Raw genomic sequence first — 20,367 nt, forward strand, 5'->3', positions numbered from 1 at the left:
TCCAAAGTCAAGAAGAGTCCCCTCTACTCCGTCTAAGGTGATGCTGGAGGGCCTAGGGGCTCAGTGATTCTTTCCCTCAAGGGTATGGAGATATTTTTTTACCATTTCTAACCAGGGAGGACATGTACCCCCTTGTAAAGAACTCAATGTGGAGCTAGCAGTGTCCAGATAGGGATTATAAATAGTATACTGGAAGCAGTGTGACCTCTGGTGTGTGTGTACAGGTTGACAGAGGGAGTGTCGTTGGTGGAGAGCAGTGTATAAGCTGTTGGTCCTGGGAGCTACGAGTCAGGAGACTGAATGGTGAAGGCAAAGTACATATGGAGAAACCTTAGTACCTTTTCACACACAAGTAAGGTCAGAGGGAGACACTGGCCTTCGTAAGGATGAGATTTTGCCACACAAGGGGCATAGCAGGATGTGTCTATTTTTCTCCCTTCTCCTTTTCTCGCTGGGAGAAAACACACATAAGAACACTTCGGAGATGTGTTCAGGATTTTCTGGGCAGTGTGAGTGTGTTCATCATCAGGAAGCTACTGCATCTTAAATGAAGACATCTCTGAATGCCTCTTTCCCTCCTCTCCTCCCCCTCCCAGAATGCTCTGCCTGAGAACCATCTAGATGGCATTTGGTGCAGTGAAGTGATGATTACTGGCACACAAAAAGAGAATGCTCTAAGGGCACAGAATGAAACAGGAACCTCTTTGTTTCCAAGATAAAGTTGGGAAGATAAAGTTGGTGTAGGAGAGGTTTCTCTGCTGTCCGTTAGTTGGTGTCTATGTGGATGTATTAAGTGTTAAGAACTAAGGTCCCACCCCAGTTAGAAGTCAAATCTGAAGAAATGCATTGTTTTATATATTTCTTTGGATGCTATGTGTCTAATGGGCTGACAGTAAGACAATTTGGATCTAGATTTTACTACCCACCCTTTCTGTGAGAAGCCAATAACACCCACCGGAGTTTCAGGAACATGTGTAATTTATTTTTTTGTAGACAGAGGGCATACTGCTAAAAACACTGAATGTAATTTAAGAACCATTACTTGAATTGGAGTTCTTGTGTTGTTCCTTGCCAACCTGTTACAGCCGGGGAATAGGGAGGATGAAACATGTGATGACCATTATTGGATGTGAGCCTACTGTGTGCCAGGTTCATGTCTACATAATGCCTTATTAAGCCTCACAAAGCTCACAAAGAAAAGAGGTAGATATTAATGCTTCCATTTTCCAAAGAAAGGACTTGAAGCTAAACAAGTTTAAATGGTTTGATCAAGGGCAAGAACTTGGATTCAAATTTAGTTCTGCCCTGTCCAGGTTCTGCATAGGATGTATGCGTGTGTGTGTGTTTGTGTGTGTGTGTGTGTGTGTGTGTGTGTGTGTTTGTGTGTAAAGAGTCCTCTTTTGAGTAGAATGGCACCACTCACATGACTGGAGGCCTTTCTCTCTTAGGTCTTCATCTTGGCAGCTTTAGAACAAAATGATATGACTGAGCCCCACCTCCATCTTGAAGGCTCGAATGAGGCTTCAAGGTGGGATCATCTCATTGAATTATTTTCTTAACCATCAGTACCAAGTGAGACACTTTCAAAATGCAGTATTCCCCTGAATGTATTCTTATGTGGGACAATGAGTAATTCAGTGGGAGACTAAAAGGATTTGGGGGCCTTCAACAGAAATGTTGATTTATATGCGCGTATTTTGCCAAGTGAGATTTGTAAATTATAAGATTTTATTCAATCCTTTCTTCTTAGCCATGCAAAATATTCTGGAAACAACTTATTTCATCATGCTGAAGAGCACAGAAAGAGCTAGGGAGGTGGCAGTACTGGGTCTGTTGTGGTGGGGGTGGGATAGGTGGGACAGAATGAAAGAAGCTTTAGTGAACATTGAAATCCAAATGGCTACAGATGGTGCAGTTGAAATTGTGCCATTTAACTTGTTTTAATGACTGTGCTTTTTAGCATCTCCCATAGTCAACAGAGGTAAACAACACCTTTGAAAATGTTAATTCTCAGAGGTCTTACCACCACAGGGGGAAAAATCTGGTTCTAGCCATTCTTGCCTCTGTTTGATGAGAAGATCAGAATTTCATTTGCTTGTCCATTTTGTGCTGTGCTTACAAACATATTTAACATGTTGATTCTCAGCAGTTTTTCTTTTTAATGTAATCACTGATCAGGGGCTCCTGGGTGGCTCAGTCAGTTAAGCATCCCACAGTCCCAGGGTCTTGGGATCGAGCTGCGTGTTGGGCTCCCTGATCAGTGAGGGGTCTGCTCCTGCCTCTCCCTCTGCCTCCCCACTTATGCTCTCTCTCTCTCTTCGTGCGCTGTCTCTCTCAGATAAATAAATCTTTATTTTTAATTTTTTTAACATCTTAATTTTATTTTTTCAGTGTTCCAAGATTCACTGTTCATGCACCACACCCAGTGCTCCATATAATACTTTCCTCCATAATACTCACCATCAGGCTCACCCAACCCCCCACAACCCCCTTCCAAAACCCTCAGTTTGTTTCTCAGAGTCCACAGTCTCTCTTGATTCATCTCCCCCTCCAATGTCCCCCAATTCACTTCTTGTTTCCTTCTCCTAATGTCCTCCATGTTATTCCTTATGCTCCACAAGTAAGTGAAACCATATGATAATTGACTTTCTCTGCTTGAATTATTTCACTCAACATAATCTCCTTTAGTCCCATCCATGTTAATACAAAAGTTGGGTATTCATACTTTCTGATGGCTGTGTAATATTTCATTGTATATATGGACTGTATCTTTATCCATTTGTCTATTGAAGGGCATCTTGGCTCTTTCCACAGTTTGACGACTGTGGACATTTCTGCTATGAACATTGGGGTACAGATGGCCCTTCTTTTCACTACATCTCTATTTTGCAGTAAAATTTTTTTTAAAAAATGTAATCACTCATCACTTACATATTTGGAGACATTAACATACTTTTGGCTCTGGAAGGGTCTCTGAATCTATTGTATCTTGCAAAGCTGTGCTTAGTCATAACATGGTGTTATTCAGAATGCAGGAGGGAGCTTTTCTCATCTCTCAGTTAATGCTTAACATGCTTTATTTAGTGGCAGAAAGCAAAGAATATAGTAGATGATATGTGAGAGCTATGAAATCCAGAACATTTTCCTAGAAATTTTCCTAAAATTCTGAAACAAATTAGTGGTCCTCTTTTAATATATTACCCGAGGATATGATTAACATTAATATTCAAGGAGCTATGCAGCCCACTACTAACGAACTATGAGGGAGAAAATTTATGTTTGGTTCTGATGAGCCAATGACAAGAGAATGATACTGTGTTTACAGATATTTTTCTCCACGTAAGCATACCTGCTCATTTCTCACCACCTCTGACTACCTCTAGTTTTGAGGATAAAACCTGGTTTATCCTCAGAATCTGCTGTAGTTTTCTAGGGTAGGTGCTGTAGTTATCAATGAGAGCTACTGGTATGTGGAAGCCCTTGTTAGGGCAGTGGAAGGAGCCAGAAAGTTCCTGTCCCTTCATTGTTTCCTAGGTGTTGTCAAGCTGGATATTTCTTAGCATATGGCTTCCTTCTCTGGGGTCTCAGGCCATTGCTATACTTGAAGGCATTATAACATGCATGATTTCTCTTCACTTCCCCATTAGAGTTGTGAAATATTTTCCTTAAGGGGGTGATGGTTACTTAAATAAATATAGAACACTCCTGTAGCTGCCTCTTTATGTCTATTCACCTGGAATGAACCTAGTTCCATTCAGAACATGCATAATCAAAAACACAGGGTTTATATTCTCTCCTGTCTCAGGTTTATAAATGCTCACAAACTGTAAAGACTCTTCTTCCAGAGGAGTTTAAATGATATTCAGGTGTGCTAATGTTACATTTTAAAAGCATAGATGATTCTTGGTTTTGATTTTTGTGTAATAAACACTTAGAACAGTTCCATGCTGAAGATGTTTGTTAACTTTCATTCAATATTTCGTTCTTTCTTTTCTTAGGTTATATTAGATCTTTCTCACCAATCGCAGAAAGAACCATAAGTGGGATTATTGTTAGTATTATTTTATCTAAGTGTCCCTACTACAGAGCATACTAGAAAAGTTTTTAGCCCCCTGCCTATTTCTATTTAGGTTCTTTATTGGATATAATAGAAATCTTAATGCTGGTGGTAAATATCTAGTCCTGGTTTTAGGCAGGCCCACAAAGAATCAAATAACATAAGAAACATTGAAAACAATAGGGGAGAGAAAAATGTTAATGAATGCCCCACAAGAGTAGTAGTTATTGTAATAGAAAGTGTCTTAGTCAAGTTGGGCATGCTATAACAAAATGCTATCAACGGGGTGGTTTATAAACAACAGTAATTTATTTCTCACAGTTCTGAAGGCTGGGAAGTTCATGATCAAAGACCCCATGGATTTGGTGTCTGATTAGATCCACTTCTTGGTTCATAGATAGCTTACTTGTCACCACAACCTCAAATGGCGGAAGGGACCTTTTTTATTAATGTATTAATCTCATTCATGAAGACTCCATCCTCATGACTTAATCACATCCCAAAGTCCCCACCTCCAAATATCTTCTTGAAGTTTAAAGTATATAAATTTCAGGGGGAACACAGACATTGAATCTATTGCAATACAGAATTGAAATACCTCATTATTTCTCCAGAATTTATTTCTTTAATGTCTCAAGATTGAACTACGGAAGAACACACAAGAAAAATCCCTCACTTTAAGGACTTAATATAATGGAGATCTCTTTAGTATCCAGTGAATTATCCTTTGCCAGAGTAAGGATACTCAAGAGACAGACCAAGAAAATAACAAGAGGCTGAAGAGTGGTCTATATAAAGTATCCAAACTGGAGTAATAGAGAAACAAAGTTTAAAATACAGAAAGAAATGTTAGAAACATGTGGGACACCGGTTAACACATATGTGATTACAGTTCCAAAAGGAGATGGGACAGAGAATGTGGCAGAAATATTTGATGATCTAATGAGTAAGAGTTTTTAATGATATCTAAAAGAGATCAACTCACAAATTGAAAAAGGCCCACAAACTATGAATGAAATTAAAATTTCAAACCTCAGTTACATAATAATATTTTTGAAAACCGAGACAAAAAGATTGAAAACCAAATGGCAAAAAGAACATCTTAAAAACAGAATAAAGACACAATCCTTTCAAAGATGAACAGTAAGATTTATAGCAGACTTCTCAACAGAAACAATAAATGCCTTGGGTGAACTGAATGATATTTTAAAAGTGCTCAATAAAATATTTTTGCCAACCCAGATTTCTGTATAAAACCAGAAAAAATGAAGTTGAATAAATTTTGCCTAAAATGTCGTATTCTCTATCCTTAAGAAACAGTATACTAGGGGATATGGATACAAACATAAATTACAGTGAAATAACACCACAAGTATTATAATAATTATATCAATAGCTGGCATTATTGAGCATTTCTCAAATCCAATCTCAAATCTCAAATCCAAAATCTTTTTTCCCCTAACTTTATTGAGGTATAATTTGTATGCAAAAACCATACATAATTAATATCTATATACAATTTGGTGAGCTTGGACATATGTATGCACTCATGTTACAGTCAAGGTAATAAATATATCTATCATCTCTAAAAGCCATATCTCACCCCTTGGTAAGAAAACAGCATGAGATCTACCCTTATAAAGTTTTTTTGGGTGTACAATACCTTATTGTTAAATATGGGCATGATGTTGTATAGCAGGCCTCTGGCACTTACTCATGTTGTATAACTAACTGTATACTCACTAAACAATGACTCCCATGTCCCCTTCCCCCCAGCCCCTGCTAACTACCATTCCAATATCTACTTCCATACCTTTGACTACTTTAGATGCCTCATATAAGAGGAATCATGTAGTATTTATCCTTTCGTGACAGACATTTCACTTAAAATAATGTCTTTCATGTTCATCCATATTGTCACAAATGTTAGCATTTCCCTTTTTTTAAAAAGCTCCATAATATTATATTGTATATATATACCACATTTTTAAAAAAAGATTTACTTATTAGAGAAAGAGATGGGAGAGAGGGGCAGTGGGAGGTGGAGAGAGAGAATCTCAAGCAGACTCCCCACTGAGCACAGAGCCCAAGGCAAGGCTCAATCTCATGACTGAGCTGAAATCCAGTCAGATCCTTAACTGACTGAGCCACAAGGTGGTCCCCACATCTTTATCCATTCATCTGTCGATTGACATATAGTTTCTTTCTGTATCTTCACTATTGTGAATAATGCTGCAATGAACACGGGAGTGTAGGTATATCTTCAAGATCCTAATATCAGTCAGGATATATATATACACACCCAGAAATGGGGTTGCCAAATCATATGGTAGTTCTATATTTACTTTTTTGAGGAAACTGTATACGTTTTTCCATAGTAACTTTACCGTCTTACATTCTCACCAACAGTGTACAAGTGTTTCAATTTCCTACGTCCCTACCAACACTTACTACTTTATTATTATTATTATTATTATTATTATTATTTGGGGGGTTATAGCCAACCTAATAGATGAGGAGATATCTTGTGGTTTTAATTTATATTTCCCTGATGATGAGTGATTCTGAGCACTTTTTTATGTACCTGTTTGGCCATTCTCCATCGTGGAGAAATGTCTATTTCTCTTTGCACATTTTTAAATTGAGTTGTTTCTTTGCTATTGAGTTGTAGGAATTCCTTGTGTACTTTGGAATATATATATATCCCTTATATATATTAACCTTTTATCAGCTATATGGTTTGCAAATATTTTCTCTCATTCTGGAGGTTGCTTTTTTCACTCTGTTGATGTTTCCTTTGCTGAGCAGAGTTTTTAAGTTTGATATATCCTGTCAAAGTTTCAAAATAGACAAAGTAAAACAAGTAAATCACTAAAATAGTAATTGTTTTAGTATATGTGCTGCCGAAGCGAGCACTAAAATAGTAATTGTTAAAATTTATTGTGCACATACTAAAAAGACAGTTCTCCACTGAGGAACACTCAAACCAAAACATGGAATGAGGCTCAGGGATATGTTGTTATAAAGTAGCGTATGGACTAAGAAGGCAGTGACTGTGTATTCTTTACAGTGATTGGTTATATTACAGTTTTCAGTGGTTACCTCATATCAACCTTGGGGACCAGTTCAAATTTTGCTTTTCTTTTCCAGAGGCACAAGCAAGAAATGATCTATATCAAGTCAGCCTTGCAAACTATGTTAAATTAAGCTTTGTTTGTAAGGTTTGTTTCCCATTTGTCTATTTTTACTTTTGGTGACATATCCAAGAAATCACTGTAGAGACCAATGTCAAGATTTTGCCTCATGTTTTCTTCTAGGAGTTTTATGGTTTCAGCACATGCATTTATCTATTTTATCCATTTTGAGTTAATATTTGTGTATGATGTAAGATAAGGATACAATTTTGATTGTTTGGATAGGGCTATCCAGTTTTCCCAACACCATTAAATGAAGAAACTATTCTTTTCCCCACTGTGTATTCTTGGCACCCTTGTCAAAGGTCAATTGATTATGTATGTGTGGGTTTATTTCAGGGCTATCTTTTGTGTTCTATTGGTCTCTATGTCTGTTTTGATTCCTATAACTTTGTAACATATTTTGAAATCAGGAAGGGCCAGTGCCCCCAGGTTGTTCTTATTGCTCAAGATTTTTTTGGCTGTCGGGGGTCTTTTGTGGTTCCTTATGAATTTTAAGATTGTTTTCTTCTATTTTGGTAAAAAATGTATTTGGGATTTATAGGGATTGTATTATATCTGTAGATTGCTTTGAATAGTATGGACATTTAAACAATATTAATTTTTCTACAGTGCCTGGGTGGCTCAGTCAGTTAAGCTTCTGTCTTTGGCTCAGGTCATGATCCCAGGGTCCTGGGATGGAGTCCATGCTGCATGGGGCTCCCTGCTCAGCGGAGAATCTGCTTCTCCCTCTGCCCCTCCACCTGCTTGTGCTTTCTGTCTCTCTCTTTCTAAAAAAAAATAAATAAAATCTTAAAAATAAACAAACAATATTAATCCTTATAAACCAAAACGTGGGCTGTCTTTCCATCATTTGTGTTTGCTTTAATTGCTTTCCTCAGTTTTTATAGATTAAAAAACTCAGACTGAGAAAGGTTACTTTCCTTTTTATTTTCTTCTCAAAGTTAAAACCTTATCAGGAGAAATCAGGGTTTAAATCTTGGCCTTCTGATACTATAGCCAGTGTACACAGATTTCTATGGGAACAGAAAGGAAGAGTACCTATTTTAGAGGAAGAGGGAGAGGAAATAGTATGTTACATCTAAACTAAATCTTGAGTTATCTAGGGACAAAAGAGGAATACTTCATTGTTCCTTCAGGCACAGTATATCACTTGATATATATACTTCATTGTATAAAGTTGTATGTTGCCTGTGTGAAAGAGCTAAAAAATTTAAGAAGTTAGGGGGAATGCTTTGAGGAATCCATGCCACTTTGCAATAAGCAAATTTACCATTCTCCTTTCTAAAGTTGGGATTATGGTTCCTAAAAAAAGTAAGACTCAGGCTCTGGCCATTCCTAAGGAAGAAGGTCAAGGTCTTGACATGTACAAGAAGATCAATTTCCCACTGTCCCTCTTCCATATACAATAAAAATTGAAGGAAACAGTTCTACATCTAAGCACTTGGGTTTTTTTTCTTAAGTCTCACTCTGGCAAGTTGGAAAGAGATATAAGTAAGAAGTATTGAAAAATGCAAACCAGAGGAATGAAAAGTTGAATATTATGCTTTTTCACTGTGGTGTGCTCAACTTTTACCTTTGAGCAATCACATTCATTTTGAAACCTCACATGACCTCTAATCTGAAATGATGAAATGTTGTAGGTCACTTCACCTTGGAAGAATAAGATGAATCACTTCAACTTTGCAAAGCACGTACTTTATTTTTTTCTTTAGAGTAAAGATGAATTCTTGCCAAAAGCAAGGAAAAAATCATCAGAGTATTTAATTTTTTTCTGACAATGTCTGTCACATTAGTATTCTTTGAATGAATTGTCCTTTAAATTTTTTTTGATAGAATAAAATGATCTTCTCTACATACTGAATTTGAACTAGTCATGGGAAGAAAGACAGAGGTGGGGAATGGGAAATGAGAGAGAGACACACACACACACAGAGAGAGACACACAGAGAGAGAGACTAAAAGAAAAATAGATTGTGACTAATGACATGGAGGACATTGGGAGATGGAGAGGAGAAGGAAGTTGAGGGAAATTGGAAGGGGAGGCGAACCATAAGAGACTATGGACTCTGAAAGACAACCTGAGGGTTTTGAAGGGGCAGGGGTGGGAGGTTGGGGGAACCAGGTGGTGGGTAATAGGGAGGGCACGTATTGCATGGAGCACTGGGTGTTGTGCAAAAACAATGAATACTGTTACGCTGAAAAAATAAATTAATTAATTTAAAAAAAAAAGAAAAAGAAAAATAGATTGTGAAGGAAATAACGTATTACCATGGCCTTCTGGAAAAACATTAACCCTTTCTCCTCTTCAGATACCTTTTAACATTTCAGAATAGAAGTTTCTAGGGAAGAACCATGGTGAGCTCATACAGGGGTGAGTTGGAGTCTTGGAATCTCCTTTGTTGGTGGCTCAGATTTACAATGTCTCCCCATCTTTACAGGCACAGTATACCACTTGACAGATGTTAGGTAACTGAAAGGAATTTCTAATCAAAGAAGAATTTAAAATATTTTCAGTATGGTCACATCCCAATTCTAACAGTGTCTAAAATGGAATTGCAGTCGAGGTTACTTTTGTTAACTAGTGTTTCTAGCTTCGTCTACCAACTCCACTGCTAGTGCTGCTTCTTGTGCTGGGAGTTCCTTGGACTAGTTCTGGCAATGGTTAGCTGAGTTAGCTTGTATCTAGATGAGCAGATCTTGGAGACAGCTTGAAATCTATGTGATGTGTTATAGTGCTCAGAGCATGGCACTAGGTGTCTTAAGATCTGAGGTCAAGTTTGGTTAGGGTCCTCACCTAGTGGCTGCCCAATGGAGTCTCTTCTGCATCTGCAAAATAGGAGTACCAGATCTACTCACTTTATTTGCCTCAGGGAGCTATGGTAATGGTCAAATGAAACTATTACCTGTGAAATAGCTTTGACAAGTACAGAGAACTCCTCAAATGTAACAGAAGACCATTACCAAAGAGCAAATTGCTTATTTGGAAGACTGGATGATTGTGCCAGCCTACGGAAGGACTTGGTTAATGCAATAGCTTCTTATTCTTATAAGGGATGTTATGAAGAGGACACTGGATTTGTTGCCAAGTCTAGTATTTTGCTTGCAGACTGTGCCAGAAATGAGGGCACCCTGATGAGGTGTAGTACATCTTGGTCCTGCTTCAGAGAGAAAAAGCTGGACCCCAGGGGAAGTCTAAAATTCATCCAACAAAGGAATTATCTGAGCTCTAGAGAAGTTTCCTGTGAAAAAAGAGCTGCATTGTTGTCCCTGTCAGCTCTGCTACAGGTGTCCCCAGTGACTCTGGGTGGGGCAGAGCAGAAGAGAGTGGGTGACTTTGACAAACATCACACATGCAGTTGAGGATTATAATCTGCTGTTTTTCATTATTTTTTCAAAAAGCATTTATTGAGCACCTGCTCTTTGCTACATCATGTATTAGGAGATTGAAAGAGAAAGAGATGCAGATGTGACTGGAATGTGGTTCTTGTATTAGGATGCTTACGGAGGGGGAAGGGCAGAGACACAGACATGGAAAGAGCCCAGCGGTACAATGGTGTGATGCTGTCCAAGCACAGGCAAGAAAGTGGTTAATTCTGCTCAGGACAGGGTGAGGAAATACTTCATAGACTTCACTGAACTGGATATCAGGAATCAGTATGGACTACCAAAGATGACAAGGAGGGGCAATTCTTCCCAGTTGAAGGAAGCAGCATGTTCAAAAGTGTGAAGGGGGGGGCACCTGGGTGGGGGGCACCTGGGTGGCTCAGTGGGTTAAAGCCTCTGCCTTCGGCTCAGGTAATGATCCCAGCATCCTGGGATCGAGCCCCGCATCGGACTCTCTGCTCAGTGGAGAGCCTGCTTCCCTTCCTCTCTCTCTGCCTGCCTCTCTGCCTACTTGTAATCTCTGTCTGTCAAATAAATAAATAAAATCTTTAAAAAAAAAGTGTGAAGGGGGTAATAGACATGGTATGATTGTTGGGCATGTAAGTAGAGTATGGGGATGGGAATGGAGAGTCGTGATGAGAGATGATGTCAGGAGTGTAGAAAGATGCTACATCATGAAGACCCTTATTTATTTGGCTAATAGACCAAGAGTTCTTAATGATTGTCTTGCGTTTCCATTCTATAATATTCTCCAGGATCCATGAAGATAACTTACTCTGTCAGTAGAATGGAACCCAGCAGTTGTTCTCAAGGTGGGGATAAAGAAGGATTCAAGTGTTTTAAATTCCTCTAGGATGTAAACAAGAAAGAGCAGATAAGCTTGCAAAAGCACCCCCAAAGATTCTCAATGACCCCTATAAGAAGTTGCAGGACCAATTTGGTTTGAGAGGAGCTGGGGTAGAGCTCTGTTCACTCAGTGTTTGAAGAGTGTTGCTGCCTTCCTGATTTTCAGGGCCAGATGCCCTTGGAATGTGGAGACAGCTCTCACAAAAGTCTGGGCTCGGAGTAGAACATCCTGGGCAGATGATTCTCACTAGAATGCTTCTATGTAAATTCCTTGAGATTGCCCTTCTGAGATACCTACAGAATTTCAGAGAAGCCTTTTACCTTTTCACCATCTGGAGTAAGCTTGCAGCCTTTGATTTTTCCCTTAAGGGGTCTGAAGAGCTGGGACAGGATGAAGAATATCCTTCCATCGGCTGGCAATTTAGCATATGCAGGCACCCCCTGTATTGAACCACCTTCTCCCTTCATTTAATGGTACCTATCATTTTAGATACCATTAATTTTATTACCACAGTTATTAAACCACCTAGAATATCGTAAACAAGACAGCACTTTCTCTTCTATATGTATCAGTTGTTGTAGTTGTATTATTATCATTAGTTCCAGTAGTTACAACCATAACTACTACACTATTAACAGGACTTTCTTGATCAAATTTTTTTTAAAGATAGGGAGAGGGAGGGAGCATAAGCAGAGGGAGCAGCAGGGAGAGGGAGAGAGAGAGGCAGTCTCCCCACTGAGCAGAGAGCCCAATGCAGGACTCGATCCCAGAATTCTGGGATCATGACCCGAACCAAAGGCAGATGCTCAACCGACTGAGCCACCCAGGTGCCACGCCTTAACCAAATTTTATATGAATATTTATTTTGATTCTTTGAACTTCCTGAAAGATTTATCCTAATTTTATTTTGATTCAGAATAATTTTGCTTATGAGGCACCTGTGTGGCTCAGGTCATGATCCTAGGGTCCTGGGATTGAGCCCCGCATCGGGCTTCCTGCTGAGCGGGAAACCTGTTTCTCCCTCTCCCACTCCCCCTGCTTGTGTTCCCTCTCTTACTTTGTCTCTCTCTGTCAAATAAATAAAATCTTTAAAAAAAAAAGAATAATTTTACTTACGATGACATATTATTCAGGAGCAAAATTAGACCTTTGGTTACATAGAAATAATATGAACAATACCATCAGTTGGATCTTCAGAATATACTGTGAATATATCATATAGATACCATAGAAATAACATAGAAATATACATACTTCATAGTTTCTACAATAATTATTGCTTGCCTAATATGGGTAAAATTGTTCAGTTGACTAGATGCTTTATATAGAAGAAATATTAAATGATGGCCAGATATACTATAATCCTTAGGCTTTATTTTCCTATTTACCATTGTTGGTTGATTTTTTTGTTAACTTGACTGAGCTATAGTATCCAGTTATTTAATCAAACACTGATCCAAGTGTTGTAGTGAGGTATTTTGTAGACATAATTAATATCTACAATCAGTTGACCTTAAGTAAAGATTAACCTTGATGCTGGGGGTAGGCCTTAACTAATCAGTTGAAAAGCCGAAAGAGCAAAAACTGAGATTTCCTGTAGAAGAAACTTTGCTACAAGACTGCAGCATTAAGTTATGCCTGAGTTTCCAGCCTGCCAGATGGTCCTACAAATTTCAGATTTTTCTCATTTCCCCCATGCCCTATCTATAGGAGTGTGTGGTTTTGTATACTGATTCCCATTATTTTCAGGATATGCATCATGTTACATGAGCCCAAAGCCCACCTTACAATGATATTCCTAGGCAGGGGGTTAATTTAACTCCCTCCGCCCAAACAGTCTCAGTCTTTCTACTTTGCTATAACAGTGCTCAGACTTACACAGCATGAAACATTGTCTCATCTATAGGGTCCTTTACTTCACTAAAAATAGTAATCCTAATAGTTAGCCTCTGAGACAAGAAGTGTGCCCTCCATCATATCAAGCACTTGAAGAACCAATTTTTATAAAAGCTTAGGTATTCAAAACATTTGAAATACCAAAAGACCTAACAGCTTGAGAATCAAGTTTCTCAAAATTAGTTTCAATCTCATAACCCTAAGGATTTTCTTCATGGGTAAATTATTAGTAAAAATACAACTTGTCAAAGTGCCTTATTGATTAAAATTCCTTGTGCCATGATGGTGGAGCATTCCAGCTGTAGCTTCACAATGCAAGTTCTCCTATTTTAGAAAAGTTGTTCTATTTCCATGACCGTGCCCTTATAATTATATTTCATCATGTGCAAAATTATCTTCCGCAAGCACAATAGACACTCACGTAGTAGAAGCAGTATTAGCTATGTTATCTGCAGTTACTTTCATTTTTTTATCCTTGTGAATTCTTTGCCCAATTTCCATTTTTAATGGCCAAGACTTAGTAACCTGTTCTTAACCATGAAAACAGGACATCAATGATATTGAAGTTATGAATATATAGGCTATGAAACTTTAACTTTGATTCATACATAATTTCAACACAGACTGACTTAAAACCTGGAAAATTTCATCAACTAGAACTTGATAATCGGAGAGTCCTACTCATAAAACTTTAGATCCATATATGACACTTAGCAAAAGATGTGCTCCACTCATGAGCTGTGTCAGAGATTTAAAGAGACAGATGCTATTTCAGGAGTTTTAAATCAAGCAAAATTAATATTCACAAGACTTGGTATCTGTTAAGCACTGTGCTTTGAAATCATGATTCAGCCCAGAGTGCTTGAAATGGCACCTATAGAATATTTCAAAAGCTGGGGCGCCTGGGTGGCTCAGTGGGTTAAAGCCTCTGCCTTCGGCTCAGGTCATGATCCCAGAGTCCTGGGATCGAGCCCCACATCGGGCTCTCTGCTCCGCGGGGAGCCTGCTTCCTCCCTCTCTCTCTGCCTGCCTCTCTGCCTAGTTGTGATTTCTCTCTGTCAAATAAATAAAAAATATTAAAAAAAAAGAATATTTCAAAAGCTGATCTGCATGCATACTATAAATTGAGCTCATATAACATCAACATTTTCAGTTATACATTGAGAATTTAAATTGCTCCTCAAAGACCCAATTAGACACAGCCAACACTCTTATCAGGAATCCTAGCATCATTTAACAATTTTCAATTTAAAATCTCTGCTTTTCTTTTTTACACTATCAACCTCGCTCAAAGCACTTGAAATACCCAAACACCCAGGCTCTTGAGAAACAAAATGAAGCACAATGTATTTTCCTCTTTCATTACTCCGTAATATTAGGATTGCCTATTGTAATCTTGATTATATTTTCAATAATTCTGTTCTTCTTCCGAAACGGTTTTATTAGGAACTGCATAATTCATTACATTCCAACAGTGATAAGTCTAATGACTTTATTTATTCATTTTTAAGATTTTATGTATTTATTTGAAATAGAGAGAGAGATACCGAGAGAGAGCACAAACAGGAGGTTAGGGGTGGAGATGGAGAAGCAGGCTCCCTGCTGAGCAGGGAGCCCAATGCAGGACTCGATCCCAGGACCCTGGGATCATGACCTGAGCTGAAGGGAGACACTTAACTGCCTGAGCCATCCATAGTCTAATGACTTTAGAAATAAGCAAAGTTAGTTCACAGCCACTGAGAACAAACTGGATCGCTACGATTTGTGTCACTTATTTTTACTTATTGGGACTACAGACCTGTTAGAGGTGTTATACTGGACATTCACCCCAACCATTCAAATCTCAATAACCCTACAAATAACAGTCCTACTCTAATCAGCGCAACAGTTATTACTGCTTTCTGCTACAAAACCAAGACCTCATTGTACATTTTCTACCCCAACGCATGTCTGTTCCACTTATCCTCATGTTAATAATCAACCAACAGACCTTGCCATGTAGCTTACAGCAAATGTTACAGTTGGCCAAGTATTAACTCACCAAATTTGGGAAAGGATATTAGCCCTATTGTCAATTTGTCCATTGATACTGTCAATAGAACTTATTATTTTATTTTATTTATTTATTTTTAAAGATTTATTTATTTATTTATTTCACAGACAGAGATTACAAATAGGCAGAGAGGCAGGCAGAGAGAGAGAGGAGGAAGCAGGCTTCCTGCTGAGCAGAGAGCCCGATGTGGGGCTCGATCCCAGAACCCTGGGATCATGACCTGAGCCGAAGGCAGAGGCTTTAACCCACTGAGCCACCCAGGCACCCCAGAACTTATTATTTTAGTACTTCTTACAGTTTTAGAGTTAGCCTTTGCCTTAATCCTCATGGTCTTCACTCACTTGGGAAATAAGTCAAAATTCACCAAATATATACTGACCATAGAGGAAACCCAAGCCCTTAGCCATTAATAGGAGCAGCATTGATTCTATTACCTATTAGCAATCTCAGAATTGACCATATGATTCTATTTCAATTCATTACCCCTCTTAATACTAGGACTATTAACCAACACATTAACAATATATTGATGATGGTGAGACATTGTATAGGAATGTATTTTCCAAGATTGTTGCACATCAGTTGAATAAAATGACTTTGGTATGGAAAAATTCCTCTTCATTCTGTTAGAAGCACTTTTCTTTGCAGGATTTTTCTGCATTTTCTCAAACATAATGCTTGTGCCAGGAGTTGGCAGATGCTGACCAACAATAGACATTTATTTCCCTACTACATCCACTAGAAGTATCATTATTTGATGCTTTAATCCTTGCAGCTTCTGACATTCTTATTACTTGAGCACACTGCTGTCTAATAGCAGAAAATCTCAAACATATATTATAGCCAGTTTTTACCACCATTGCTTAAGGAGTTTATTACAAGCTTCAGGGTAATATAAAAGAGGTTCACTGCCTCTGACAACATCTATGGCTCAACCTCTTCTAGAGGAAGAAGAGGTCATGGGTAGCATGTAATCACTGATCTAACACTCCTTCATCACATGCTTTCTGCATCAACGAAAATTCCACTTCGCATCCAATCAGTGCTTTGGGTTTAAAGTTGCTGCTTGATGCTGACCCTTTGTAGATGTCATGTGACTATTACTTTGTGTATTAATTTATTGATGAAGAGGCTGCTTTTCAAGTAATAATAGTATAATTGACTTCAAATCAGCTACCTTTGATATAAATCTAAGAATAGTTTTATAGGATTGCTAGTAGTTCATACACTATGCACTTCTGTATTAGTAATTATCACAATCTCATGACTCAGTTAAACATAGTCACAGAACATCAAGTCTGTATCATCCCAATTTGACCCATTAGGATCTCCTTGCCTGCCACTTTTAGTAAATTCTTCATAGGATCAATTACATCCTTACTATTTGACTTAGAAATTAGGTCATTTGACCACTACCCTGGGTTTCCCACATAATCACCCCACAAACTATGTTATAGCATGTATTCTTATTCCATTATTAGCCAATCCACAAATGGATCAAAGAGGTACTTGAAGGAGTAAAATGAACCTATGCAGGAAGTCTTGCTTTAATTTTTAAGTTCTCTCATCACTGTCTTAACAACTACCATGCCAACACCTTATGCTAAAACCCATTTTGAAGTCCTTGACATGGAAAAAGTGCCCTATGGTAGCAACTTCCCCTCTCCTCTCATGCTCCTATAGTTCTGCTCTGGAGAGACTTGTCTTTGACTGTATATATTTTGATTGTTTGTTTGCTTTTTTTTTTTCTGAACAAGTCAGTGAAATCAAGGGAGAGCCTCAGCCCACCATGGGAACAGACAAGAAGCTCATGGGCAGAAGCTTGGTGTCCTGTGGGCACTTTGCCCTTCTCCTCCCTTTTCTCCAAGCCCGTTGAATCATCCACCTCACAGTTCTTCTACCTGAAGTTATTCCATCAGGAGCAAGAGCTTATTGCCTTGTCTTACTTCTTCCTCAGAACTGCTCAAAGAGGTGGAACCTAATTATTATTGATTTTACCACTTTACTCTGCTCAGTGCACACAGTTTAGTGACACATAGAAGTCAAAGCCTTCTTCAAGCTCTCAATCAAGTGGACAAATACAAATCTATCCAGTTCGTTTTACGTCTAAACCAAACATACCAGATATCAAATAGGACATTCACCCTTTTGGCTCCCAATATCACAGAGTGAGATAAATAGACAGAGAACGATAAGAACACTTCAGTACAGGAGGTGATTATAGGTCACTGGCATGCTGGGGCACCAAGGACCCAGAATCATTCAGGTACCCCCTCACTTTCTCAGCTCTCCTTTTCTCATTTCACATATAACCAAAAGACAACAGAACTAGGCATTTCCTTTTGGGCATAGGCTCTCATTTAGAAAGCCAGTTTCGGTTTGACTAGACAGTGTGGACCCAGTTTGCGCGCTCGGCCACTCCTCTCTGCCTCTTTGGGTCCGCCATTTTAGTTGACTCACTATCACCTTCCTCCAACCTCCTCTCAAGGTACGATCTGGTAGGAGCTGCTGTCAGTTGTATATCTTAGCATGGACTGAAGTCCCCGGTAACCTGTTGTTTTCCAAGGACAAGAGGCTTGTTCTCAGTTGGGAATCTCATAACTGGGTTGTGTCTGTTAGTGGTTTGGCTGGGCTCATTATGTCCCATCCCTAAAGCCCCTGAAGTGGCCGTTCTCTTTGTGTTGTCCTCAGATCAGCAGTATCTGCATAAGCTGGGAACTTCTTAGAAATGCTCACCTCTTGCTCACACCTTGCTCACACCAGATCCCCTGCCTCGAAGATCTGGGAAAGTAAGTGGGAGAGGCAGTGATGCAGACTCACCCTCAGAGTTGAGAACCACTGTCCCAGGAGTCACTATTCTGGGCCCACACAAGCAAGGCAGGCCCAGTTGCTGTGGCAGCATCAATTGTGCTTATGTGTGGAAAATTTGTTGTAGTCATATGAACAAAGCACTGGGCCAGTCCTAGGGATTAATATTTGTGATTATGGGAGACCCTGGGATTAATTTTTGTGATGAATATTACTCTGTAATGGGATTTTATGCATGCAAGAGAATATGATTTGCTAATGGAATTAAGAGCACAAGCCAGGGAAATGCTCATCTATTTGTGAGCCTGAATTTGCTTTCAAACAATGAACAGGCTAATTACAACTCTGATCCGTTCAAGTGCAAGGCTTTCTTATTTCCTTTTCAAAGTGTTATCTTTTGTCCTTGGAAGTAATGAAACTGTATTTCTTTTAAAATGCTCTCAGACCCGCCAGACCAACATTTGTCCTCAAATAGGGAAAACGTGCAGGATTTTTTTAATTTTGAAAATCCTCAAATCTAGCATCAGAGAAATGAAACCATTAGCAATGAGGAAAGGAAAGAGAGAAAGAGAAGCTCATGGTATGAAAGGTGTAATTTGGGAAGAATGTCAACCTAAAAATAAGAAACCAGCTCAAAGGAGCAAAGTGTTTATTTAGATACAAAGAATTGTAACTCAGGGTATATAAATTTAGGTAGAAACCCAAATAATGTCCTGATTACAGGGGATGAACACAGGGTTTTTATGGGGGGGGAAGGTTAGGTTGAGTTATTTTTAGGAAGAGATCATTGGGGCTGATGAGCAGGGCTAGATTTGTACTTTATTGACTGGCCAGCCAAAGTGGTCACTAGGCAAACGTTCACTTCTACCAGTCTTTTCAAAGAGCATTTTCTCCTTCTTGATGACTTCTTGGAAATGTTGATGGTTTGGCCCAGCTCTAAGGTTCAGAAGATAGGATGTGCAAGGCATTTCCGAAAATGACTTCTCTGGCTCTATTTTTAAGGAGATTCACTATTTTATCACTTGTCACGTTTCCCCCTTTTAATCAAGTACTTCATCTGAAAGCATCGTTGAGCAACCACTAGAATCGAGTTTTCTCATGTTTTGGTATCTAATCTTCATTGCCAAGGAGACTCATTAATTCTTTGTGGCCAGGAAGGCTCGTTCCCGATGTCTCTTTTCATGGGTCAGAGGGAACATGGCTTCTTCAGTAGCCTTTAGGCCACATTTGAGCAAGTGCATCAAAACAGAGGAAGGCTTGTTATCAAGTTTTATAAAATAAGCAAAATTTGGTAAAGTTCTTTTAGCATGCCAAATAAATACTGGAAATCAATTCCAAATGTTGGGCTGCATTATTGGTGTGGAGTTTTTTTTTTTTTTTAAAGATTTTATTTATTTATTTGTCAGAGAGAGAGAGAGAGAGCACAGGCAGACAGAGTGGCAGAGGGAGAAGCAGGCTCCCCGCAGAGCAAGGAGCCCAAAGTGGGACTCGATCCCAGGACGCCGGGATTATGACCCGAGCCAAAGGCAGCCGCCTAACCAACTGAGCCACCCAGGCATCCCTGGTGTGGAGTTTTATAGCACTGTGATGACAACAGAAGCAGAGTCTTATAATAATAATGATCCTGAGAGTCACATGTAAGACACACATTCCAAGCTGTGTAAAAGGTCTAAACCATGAGGCTCTCTCTGAGGCTTGCCAGCTAAATAGGTCAAAAGACCAATGGCTTTCTAATTTTTAAAAAATATTCTATTTATTTATTTGAGGAGAGGGAGCATCAGAGGGGAGGAACAGAGGACGGGAGGGAGAGGGATAAGCCTACTCCATGCTGAACTCGGAGCCTGACATGAGGCTTCATCCCAGGACTCCGAGATCATGACCTGAGCTGAAACCAAGAGCTGGATGCTTAACTGACTGAGATGCCTGAGTGCCCCAAGACCAAAAGCTTTCTAGAGATCCCACTGGGCTCATTCTCTGATTTTGTGCAATTGAGTTTCATTCAATCCTAAAGAACTTGTCCAAGTACAGCAGGTGGTATTAAGAATAGAGCAAATGCCACCTTGCTCTGCTAAGAAATAATCAAGAGCAATTCTGTTACGCAGAACAGCTCAAGCACGTGAATTGA

This window comes from Meles meles, chromosome 4 (assembly GCF_922984935.1).
Source record: "Meles meles chromosome 4, mMelMel3.1 paternal haplotype, whole genome shotgun sequence".
Lineage (NCBI taxonomy): Eukaryota > Metazoa > Chordata > Mammalia > Carnivora > Mustelidae > Meles > Meles meles.